This window comes from Chelonia mydas, chromosome 1 (genome assembly GCF_015237465.2).
Source record: "Chelonia mydas isolate rCheMyd1 chromosome 1, rCheMyd1.pri.v2, whole genome shotgun sequence".
NCBI lineage: Eukaryota > Metazoa > Chordata > Testudines > Cheloniidae > Chelonia > Chelonia mydas.
The window spans coordinates 343,813,072-343,823,824 of NC_057849.1; the positions used below are offsets into that span (position 1 = coordinate 343,813,072).

General features: G+C 52.3%; 1 long non-coding RNA gene across 3 annotated transcripts; it reads right to left on the reverse strand.

The window, feature by feature from the left end:
- Positions 1-4,978: 4,978 nt before the first annotated feature.
- Positions 4,979-10,753, reverse strand: LOC119565103. 3 transcript variants are annotated; one of them, XR_005223833.2, is made up of 3 exons: positions 10,614-10,753; positions 9,068-9,182; positions 4,979-6,656 (listed from the first exon to the last, which is right to left on the reverse strand). It is a non-coding gene; the product is annotated as an uncharacterized LOC119565103 (long non-coding RNA). The 3 variants fall into 3 exon arrangements; XR_006283517.1 differs by lacking the exon at positions 10,614-10,753 and adding an exon at positions 9,763-10,575; XR_005223832.2 differs by lacking the exon at positions 10,614-10,753 and having other exon boundaries at positions 9,068-9,749.

Sequence of the window (10,753 nt, forward strand, 5' to 3'; positions counted from 1 at the left end):
GAGTGAGCAGGAGAAAAGGAAACTGAAACTTAATTTTCACTTTCACTTGTCATCTTCAGCGTCCGCTCAGCCTGAGTCGCCACCTGCAGCTCCATGGGTGACATGGGACTAGTTATGGGTGTGTGTGTGTGTGTGTGTGTGTGTGTGTGTGTGTGTGTCTGTGCTTGCACACGTACAATCCTGGCCTGGGCTTCCCAGCACACAGACGGGGTCACTCACCATCACCACGCCGCGGCGCGCTCCCCGCTACGCCCCCAACCAGCTCCACAGCCCCCTGCCCCGAACCGGTTGCCCGTGTCCCGGCCCCGGCCAGCCCTTCCCCCCCACCGTGGGGTGTTCGTATCGCCCTCATGCACTTCCAGGGCCCTGCCTGGGCACAGAGCAGCGAGGAGCAGAGGGCAATGACGGAGGCAGGGCAATTAGCCAAAGGTGAGAGCTTTGTACCTGCTCCCCCAGGTCTCCTCCTCTCCCCGAACCCTCCCCCAGCTTTATCCGCGCAGGGTGCGATTTTCCAAAGGCCCCCCCCACCCGGTTTAGTCACCCAGGTCCCATTGGCTGCCAGCGTGAGCCGTGCTCCTCAGTCACTTCGGCACTTTTGAAAATGCCTCCCCCACATAGAAATTAAACCCTCTAAAGTGAGGAAATAATAGTCAGGTTGTGACGTTATTGACATGACCTGTGACCGTATAGATCATTGTTGCAACCACTGTTATATATTTGCAGCAAATATTGTACAGAGGTTGTGGTGTGAGGTGTCTATGGAAAGGTTCGGACTGGCTGGGTAGGATTATGCTGTCTGTCTGGGTGTATCGTTGTTGTGGTTGAAGTGATGAACATTGGCTATGTACCTGTAGCTCAATTTGCTTGATTCTAAGTAGCCTCAGGGAAGCATTTGGTCAGCTTCTTGAGAAGGGACTATTCTCAGTAAGTGCCCAGTCAAGAAACACTTAACGGACAGTGGACCTTGGGAGACTCCAATTCACATGAGAAGTCTTCCTGGGAATGTTCAAGGTAGCATGTGAGCAATGGCTGCTCTCCCTGTAAAAGAATTGAGTCATGCAGGGACTTGTGACTTGCCCATGTGACTCCAAAGGCCATCTTGCTGCTGTGATTTTCCACAGTAGGAACAAAGGGGTGTCCTTCCACATGGCAGAGGATATAAAAGGCCCTGGAAATCCCTCCATTTTATCTTCAATCCTGTTTCTTACGTTTGGAGAGACTTTTCTACACTGAAGCTCTGAACAAAGGACTGAATGACCCATCCCAGCTGGGGATGTTCTCCAGAGACTTGATTTGAACCTGCCGTTTATTCCATCACTGCGACATGCCTGAACCAAGAACTTTGCCATCACTGTATGTCATTGATTCCATTTAAGCAATTTTAGCTCTCATCTATATTTCTTTCTTTCAATGAGTAAACTTTTAGATTCTAAAGGATTGGGAATAGTGTGATTTGTGGGTAAGATCTGACTTGTATATTGACCTGGGTCTGGGGCTTGGTCCTTTAGGTTTGGGAGAACCGTTTTTCTTTTACTGGGGTATTGGTTTTCATAACCAGTCGTCCCCATAACGAGTGGCCCTGGTGGTGTTACTGGGGAACTGGAGTGTCTAAGGGAATTGCTTGTGTGACTTATGGTTAGCCAGTGGGGTGAGACCGAAGTGATCTGTTCGGCTGGTTTGGTGTGCCTTAAAAGTAAAGGAAACCCAACCTTGGGCTGTAACTGCCCTGCTCTAAGCAATTTGTCCTGAACTGATACTCTCAGCTGTGTCCCGCCAGAGGCTGCATCGTTACCCAGGTTCCCTGTGCAGCCTCATCTCTTCCCTTTGTAGTGCCGCATGCTGGTGCGCTCTTCAATGACACGATCGCGTTCTATCTCCGTGGGCCCCTGCCTGGTTCACTGCGCTGTGGGGACAGTGTGGGGGTCTCTTCTGTTCAGTCCTACATGGGTTCTTACTCTCTGCTCCTCATTGCAGTGTCTGAGCGCTTTCCAGCTGTGCATTAACTACTGTGACTCACGCCTGTCACATGTTTGGTTTCTCCTCTCCCAGAGGGAGAAGCGTCTTTCCATAGGGTTTTTTAAATCTACATTTTGTTTTGTTTCAGAAGGTGGAGGATGTAAAGGGGGGAAGGCCGGTGGCTAGTTGCCATTTCCTTCTCACTAATAGGGAGGAGCTGGCTGTGAATCTGAAGGTGGAAGGCAACTTGGATGAAAGTGACTACACAGCGATAAAGAGTTTGTGATCCCAGGGGAAGGAAGCAGGGGGAGCAGCAGCATAAAGACAATACACTGAAAAAGCCGATTTCAACAAACTCAGGGAATCGTTTGCCTGGTTCTCTGCCCTCGATCGGTAGGGGGGACTGTCCCATCATTGAGCGGTGAGGGGGGAACAGCCAGCACCCTAGGGCCACATCTAGAGCAATTTATTTAAAGGGGATGCAAAGCTGCGGTTGCTTTTTGTTGGGGGGTGTCGGTGCCTGAGGCCTGGGCTTGCGAGGGTTAACGGGCCCTGACCAGCTCCCCGCTGAGAGCCCCTTGCTGGAGATGCATAAAGGGCTCCTTAAAGGCACAAATCCCATCATGTCCCGTGTGCTCCCCAGCCCCGGTCATCCCAGGCTCTCAGAGCAGCCTGAGGCCTTGCCAGCCGAATGCATTTGCCCCAGAGTGCATTCTCCCCAGAGTGAGGCAAGCTGGCAGGGGCTGGGGCCTCACCATAGCCTGCTGCGTTTCCAGCCCAGCTCTTTCTGATTCCTCACGCTCCCTTTAGGTTTCATTTCTCTGAGTTTCAGCTTCCTGATCTCTGTGCAAAGAGCTGGCAGGTGTCCAGGATGGGAAGGGGGGGCAGCAGGAGAGACGTCACCCACCCTTCCCCTCTGAACATCCCCCTCCCCACACCCCCCTTCCTGCGAACACTTGCACGACTCACATGCATGCCCCTGTGAACACATTCCCCCCCCCCAGCCACACACACAGCCACACACTGCTGTGCTGGGGCTGATCCTGGCTCTGTGGGGCCCTGCAGAGGGTTGCAGGGGTTGGGTGGCATAGAAGCAGGGCTGCGTCTGCCCCTCATGCCTGGTCTCTGTGCAGGGTTGAGTAACTGGGATGCCCAGCTGGTGGGAGGGAGCCGCATTCCCCAGGGGCTGTTAACCCTCTGAACCCCTTCCTGTTGTCAGCTCCCAGTGGCTATGTGAGCAGGGAGTGACTGAGCTCTCCTCTAACATCTAGTGATGGGCTGGGGGAAAAAGACTTCTGTGTTTACATGAGTACATAAAAGGTTGTTACAAGGAGGAGGGAGAAAAATTGTTTTTCTTAACCTCTGAGGACAGGAGAAGAAGCAATGGGCTTAAACTGCAGCCAGGGAGGTTTAGGTTGGACACAAACTTCCTAGCTGTCAGGGTGGTTAAGCACTGGAATAAATTGGCTAGGGAGGTTGTGGACTCACCATTACTGGGGATTTTTAAGAGCCGGTGAAACACCTGCCAGGGATGGTCTAGACTCTAGATCATACTTAGCCCTGCCTTGAGTGCAGGGGACTGGGCTAGGTGACCTCTCGAGGTCCCTTCCAGTCCTACGATTCTATGAACTCACCTTCTCTGCCTCGATATCCAGCAGACAGAGCTGCCGTGCCAAAGGGAGCAGTGTTGGCTGCTGGTGGGTTACAAATCACTTTACTATTGAATGCAGGGGAATGACAGGTTGTTACCTTGTTGTATGAGTAAAGGGCAGCAGAAGTGGGCTGAGCCTGTCCTGATGCAGGCCATCACCCTCCAGTGAAGTGCCCTCGTGAAGCAGGGTGTAGGCAGCATCTCTGGAGACCCGTGGGGCTGGAGCCAGCTCTTGTCAGTGCCGGCAGCTGAGGCATTGGGTCCCCAGGGCATCCCCCTGGGCAGCTCTCCCACTCCTGCCTGGCCGGGGCACGGGGAGCCTGGGACTCCACAGCCACAGGGGAGTTCCCAACCCACCTTCCCCAGGGTGGGCTTTGCTGAAGGGCCGCACTCGCTGTTCACAGTGGCTGTAACTACAGGGTTTGGCAGCTCCCTGGCACGGTGAGTCGCTCCTGCCAGAGCACAAGACTAGGAGCAACGTCCGGGTCAAACTGTCGTACGGACATCCACCTTTTACCAAAAAAGCCAAAGAAACAACAAAACAGATAAGAACGTTCAAAGCACCTTATTTGTGTTTCTATTGCATTTGGGTCTAGTAAACAATAGAGACACCTGTACATTGTTTTTATTCTTGAGTCTGCAAAATACAAACCCTACATTTAGTGTAATTACAATGGCGTGGACGTGTCCATGAGCATATTTATTTGTTTTTCCTAAAGTTAATTAAGTCTTTTAGGAAAAATTGTCAGAGCGGCCACCAGCAAGAGTTGGTGATGAGCTCTAGCTGCCGAGCCATCGACCTGGTGCGGGACGGTGGTGCAGGGAAAGAGAGCGCCCGAGCAGTGAGGTTTCCCGCTACCCACCGAGCGCTGGGTTCAGTGGTGGGACCTGAGAACGTGGCATCGCAGAGAGCGGCGGGTGGCGGCAGAGAAGCAGCAGCAGCGCCGGGGTGACCGATGGTGGCAGAGGGAAGGGTGGCAGCAGGGTCCGTTGTGCTCAATGCACGTCCTGGGTGGGGGTGGGAGGGAACCCACATGAAGGCCCCTCTGAGCTCTGAGTCTTTGCTGACCAAGGACGGCCAACTGTGAGTGGGGTGCAGTGGAGGGAGAGGGGAGCGATGTGCTAATGGGACGTTCATTCCTCAGACTTTCCCACCAGCAGCTGGGAAACTGAGGCCAAAGACACTGCCCTGTGTTAAAGGGGAAAAGGACTGAAAGGCAAGGGAGGAGTGTGTGTGTGTGATAAGAAAAGAGATCCTTATGCTTTCAGTCTCCCTAGGTTCGGCCTCCCTGTCCAGCGTCTGTCATCTGGAAGGATCCCTTCTCCTGCAAAGAGGACCCCTCCCACCCTAAATAATGAGGAGTCAATCAGTAAAGGTAAAATCAAATAAAGTGTATTGAAGGGTTTATAACAAAGAGTGGGACAAATAAGAAGGGGAATAAAGAGCAAAATTGCGCAATACAGTGATTACCCCCAAACTCCACCCTACAAAACAGATATAAAAACCGTCTTCACAGATCAAAGCGACAGCAGGTGCTTGGGACCTCAATCCTCTGGCTAACGGCAGGCTTTGGAGAGGAGCTCCAAGGAGTCCCTTGATGTTCCTTCGGGGCCACAGGAAAACAGAAGAAATGGTACGCTCAGGAGCACAGCGATGGACGATGACAAAGGTAAGTGCTGTTTCTTCTCCTCTCTTCTCTTTACAGGTGAGGAAGCTGTAGGAGGAAAATCCCTAGGATGGATAGATGTCTGCAGGTAAGACCCATGACCCGTGACCGTCCCTGGCTGCCACTCAGTTGGACAGCCCTGAGGCCAGGTTCAGGGCAGCTTTTTATACACTTGCCCGGGAAACCCCTTAGAAAAGGCGGGAAGCCCCTTCTGGGAAACCCCTTAGGAAAACCAGTTCTGACTGGAAGTTGTTTACAACTCCAGGAGAAATAAAAGAGCGGGAAAATGGACCTATAGCTCACGTGGGCATAAAATTCCATTTTGAAACCAACATGGATTCCTGTAGTCACAAAACATACGAAAATGAACCCACCTAACAAAAGTGTGCTGTGGGGTTGGCTTGGCTTATGATCACATGTGTTTGAGTGTGGTTGTGATGTTTTCCCAAACTAATGCTGGGTTCCCTTTCCCTTTCAATAGCAGTTCTCTTTTGTAAAACACAGACTCAGTGCCTGTGAGTGGGGACGTATTGTCTCTTGGAGGCGCCCGGGGCGGTGTTAAGTTTTCCCAGATTACTGCGGTGGAGGGGCTCGAGCCAGTTCTGCACACACAGTGGTGCAGAATTCCCCCAGGAGTAGTAACATAACCCAGACACTGTCCAACACTGACCAGTTGGAAAAAGGTCCAAGGGGTGGTATTCAGGGACCTCAGCCTGCTTAGTACTGTGGCAAATGCTTCCAGCTCTGGTGGGGCCTGATGATTACACAACCGCTAGAAATGTCCCTGCTTTGTGTGTCTGAGTGGAGATAAGACCAGGAGGAGATGGGTGGGCCAGAAGAGAGAAGAAACTCTGGTTATTGCAGATATCTAGAGGGAGACGAAGTCCTGTCCCTTATCCAAAAGGCGAGACCAATCCTGCCTCCCTCTGACGATCCCCTTCCTCTCCTCCACTGAGATCTGGGCAGTTCAGGACACAGTCAGAGGGGGCTGGATGGACGCCTCTATGCAGGGCCAGGATTGGGACAGAGGAGACACACACAGAACTGCATGCTCAGGAGAGTTTATTCTTGTTGTGGGCTGCAGCCACTGAGGGGAGGGGGCAGGAATGTAACTAGAGCAGACACACTTCGGGGAAGAGAGTTTGCAGCTGGGGAAGTGAGATCTGGTCTCTCAGGGAGGGAGAGGACTGTCCCTTGATGCAGCAAAGGCATTGGAAAGTCTGGGATCTTGTCTGATCATGCCCAAGGAGCCCAGTTCTTTTACATCCCAGGCGCTGAGCTCCCCCTTCAGGCGCAGGAGAGCGACTCCCCTCGCTAGGGTCGATACTTGCAAACGTAGCCATTTTTCGTCTGACAGTCTTTATCATTCCAGTTCTTAAAATCTAGAAGGCAAAACAGAAATCACTGGGGCAGTGGAAGGGCGAGTGGGACCATTCCTGCCCTTACAGTGATGTTCCTTCTCATTGCACACTGCTGAGAGAAGACCCCAGCTCCTGTGCACGAGGCTGCGAGGATGAGGAGGCTGGAGATGAAGGCCCATGTGCCTCAGACAGGGACAGGCTCCATCGTTCCATGAGGGACGCTGTGTCGGAGTGACAGTGGAAGACCCTTGTGACATTGCACCCCATAATGCTTTATGGAAATCTGCTTAAGAAAGTAAATAGGACATAACTGGAATATATTTTAGCTAGATAGGCCATGTAGCACATCTCTGCAAAGGTTATGGTCTATTGAATATATCTGTATGCATGTATCATTTTTGTACTCAAAGTTATGAATATTGGCTGTGTACTTGTTTGATTTTAAGTAGCTTTAGTAAAGCATTTGATCAGCTTCCTTAGAAAGGACTTTGCAAGTTAAGTGCCCAATCAAGAAACACTTAATAGACAATGGATCCTGGAAGACTCCAATCCACATAAGAAATCTACCTGAGGACGTTCAAGGTAGCATGTGAACAATGGCTGCTATCTGTAAATTCTGAGTCATGCATGGACATGTGACTTGTCCATGTGACTCTAAAACTCCTGTTTGTAGCTGGATTCTACATAGGGGGAGGGAGGGGTGTCCGCCCACAAGAGAGTCTATTTAAACCCCTGGGAGACCTCTCCATTTTGTCTTCAGCTGGCTCAAGAGATAGCCTCTCCACCCCCAAGGGATACCTGAAAGAAACTGGAACGAAGGACTGTAACCATAGGGGTGTGAGTGATTGCTAGACCCAGACTAGAAGGAGCCTAGTCTGCAAAAGAAGCTTACTGGAACATCTCTGAGCGTGAGGTTTCATCTGTAATCACTTTCTAACTGTATTAGGTTTAGACTTGTGTGCTTTATTTTATTTTGCTTGGTAATTCACTTTGTTCTGTCTGTTACTACTTGGAACCACTTAAACCCTACTTTTTGTATTTAATGAAATCACTTTTTACTTATTAATTAACCCAGATTATGTATTAATACCTGGTTGGGGAAGGGGGAGGGGGGGAAACAGCTGTGCATATCTCTCTAACAGTGTTATAGAGGGCGAACAATCTATGAGTTTATCCTGTATAAGCTTTATACAGGGTAAAACAGATTTATTTGGGGTTTGGACCCCACTGGGAGCTGGGCATCTGAGTGTTAGAGACAGGAACACTTCTTAAGCTGTTTTCAGTTAAGCCTGCAGCTGTTGGGGGACATGGTTCAGACCTGGGGCTGTGTTTGCAGCAGGTAAGCATGTCTGGCTCAAACCAGGCAGGGCATTGAAGTCCCAAGCTGCCAGGGAAAACAGGGGCAGAAGTAGTCTTGGCACATCAGTTGGCAGCCCCAAGGGGTTTTCTGTGATCCAACCCGTCACAACCCTCTTCTATTGTGTTGGAATATGTCTGATGAGAGCACGACGGGGCCTCTTGGTGCTAGGTGCTATGCATGCACATACCAACAGACAATCCCTGCTCCAGAGAGTGCACAGTCTAAGGAGACAAGAGGTGGGAGGGGAAACTGAGGCCCATAGTGGGGAAGTGACTTGTCCAAGGTCACCTAGGAGATCAGTGGCAGGGCTGGGAATAGAACACTCAGACTCGTGAGCATTTGAGGCTGGGCAAGTCTGTGTGACTAGCAGAGCCCCATGAAGAATGAGTCATTCATGAATTAGCGAGTGAGCTTTCCCTGTTCACCCAGCTCTCTGTCCTATTGTCAGTGAATGGGATGAGACCTTCAGCCCCGCTCCACCCCCCACGCCACTCCAGCACCATGGACAGCAGAAAGCTGGCTTAAATGTCCAGCTGGGGATTCCTCTTGCATAGGGGAACCCAGAAGAGAGACATCTGCCTTTGCCCAACCCTGGTCTCCTCAGCATCGGGGACAGGCTGGGATGCGGCGGAAGCTCCTGTGCTCTGGCCGTCCAGGTTGTTACTGCCGCTGTCAAAGCAGTCCTGAGGCTGCTCTAAATTGTCCCGGGGCCAAAATAGCCCCTTGGCTGCCTCTAGAATCAGGGTGCCAAAGGCACCAACTGAAGAACCCATACCCTGCCTGCACATCATCTAGTGGACAATAGCTCTGCTTGGGTCTTTCCGTTTAACTGATTGTCTGGGGCCAAATGTACTGGATGGCCTGCCTTTGACTGGAGCTGAACCTCACACTGGGATGCGTGGGGGAGGAGTTACCAGGTGAGTTGAGAGGAGAGGGAGTGGCAGTGTGAGCTGAGGGAGACAGGCAGGCTGACAGGACAGGGGGCCATCCCCACAGAGAGAGCTGGAGGGTGTGGCCAGGGTTCTGTCTTGGCTGCTTTGTTGGTGCATGTGTGTTTGAACCGTCTGCTTACCCCTGTAATTCGGCAGCTCGACACAGTACTCGACACCATGGTCATTGTTTGGTTCCCCAGTGTTCCAAGCTTTGTAGTAATACAGGGAGCGATCTGTCCACCTCCAGCGTCTGTACTGCAGAGACAGGGGAGAAAAGCCTTTGGGTCCCCGAAAGAAGAGATCTCGGTGATAAGGCACCATAGAAACACCTAAACCCAATAGAGAAGCCCCGACTCTCTCCCACTGCCTGAGTGGGGCAAAGGGCCGTGGGGCAGTGGGTGGGGAGAGACCAGCTCAGGGGGACAGCACCTGGAGACGCTGATCTAATAGTAACTCAGCACATGAACTTCACCTTCTGCCTTCCAAGCTCTTTGCTTGAATTAACAAATCTCCACACCATGAAGCAGTCACTCTGGAGTGTGTTCTAGTCCCTAATGGGCAAGGCCCGCCATGGGGCACTGGTGGTTTTAAGGAAAATAAAAGTGAGTCTGTGATGGAGATGCTGGATGGATCAGGGAATGGGACCCGGGGCCTCTTCCCCTCTAGTGGGCTCAGCACCAGTCTAACCCCAAGTTAGCAGGACTGATTAGCTCAGTAGAATCAGAGAAGGGGACACGGGGCCTTTCACCTCTAGGGGTGCTGCCTCTGGCCTGGCCTCAGCTCATGGGGGGACTAGCTGGCTTTGGGGGTCAGAGAACTAGTTCCAATCCATTACCAGGTTGTGGGGAGCTGGATGCCTGAGGAGACTAGAGAACGGGACACAGAGTCTCTCACTCCTCCTGTTCTGAGTCCAGCCCAGCCTCCGGTCTGGGGCGGGGGATCCAGGGCCTGAGTCTGTGCATGCTGTTTGGGGAGCCTCTGGACCCGAGCGCCTCCCTAGCGGTGGGGAGGGAAAGGAAACGCATGGAGACAATGCTTCAGGTGGAGCTTGGTAAGTTTACGAAGGGGATGGCGTGACGGGGTTGCCGGCCATAGCACGGGCTGGACTCGGTGACCCCGAGGCTCTTTCCAGTCCTATGTTCATAACGGCTCCATCCCCCTCTGGGGCCTCCTTCCTAGCCTGTGACTGCTCCCCCTTGGTGTCCCTGCCCTAAGGAGCTAGGGGCTCTCCTACAAAGAACCAGGCGAGGACGGGATCCCCAAGCTGATGGAGCAACCAGCAGTGTGAGGGGCAGTGCATAGGTCGCTGGGGAGCAGAGGCTCAAGTCTTGGGCAGGAAAAAGTGGCTAGAAAGCTTGTTGAGAGTGGAGTGGAGACGGGATGTGGGGTGCAGGGGGAGGGCACGGCACATTGCATGAGCTGGGAGGGTGTTAGGGAGATGGGGCAGTAGTATCATTTAGCCTCAATCTGAATATCTTGTGTGGTGTTTATGAGTAAAGTGTTTTGGCTTTAGAAATTCCTCTGCAAAGTCTGGGTGGTGTTTGCTTCAATTATGACATGTCCCTGAAGGGTCAGACTATAAACCAGAGTGCCCACAAGGGCAGAGCTCTGGGGAGGGTTGTTGGGGAGGCTGTTGGGGAGTCTTGGAGGGGGCGGGTGGTGGGGTGGTTAACAGGGCACACTCACCTCTTGAGCACCACCTGCTGCTGCGAGCAGTACTGCAGCCTTCTCCCTGCTCCTGGCACCCCCCACCTCGCTTGGTGGGTCTTCAGTGGCTGAGCCCTCCAGCCACGTGACGGAATCAAAATGAAACCCTTTCCGGGTAA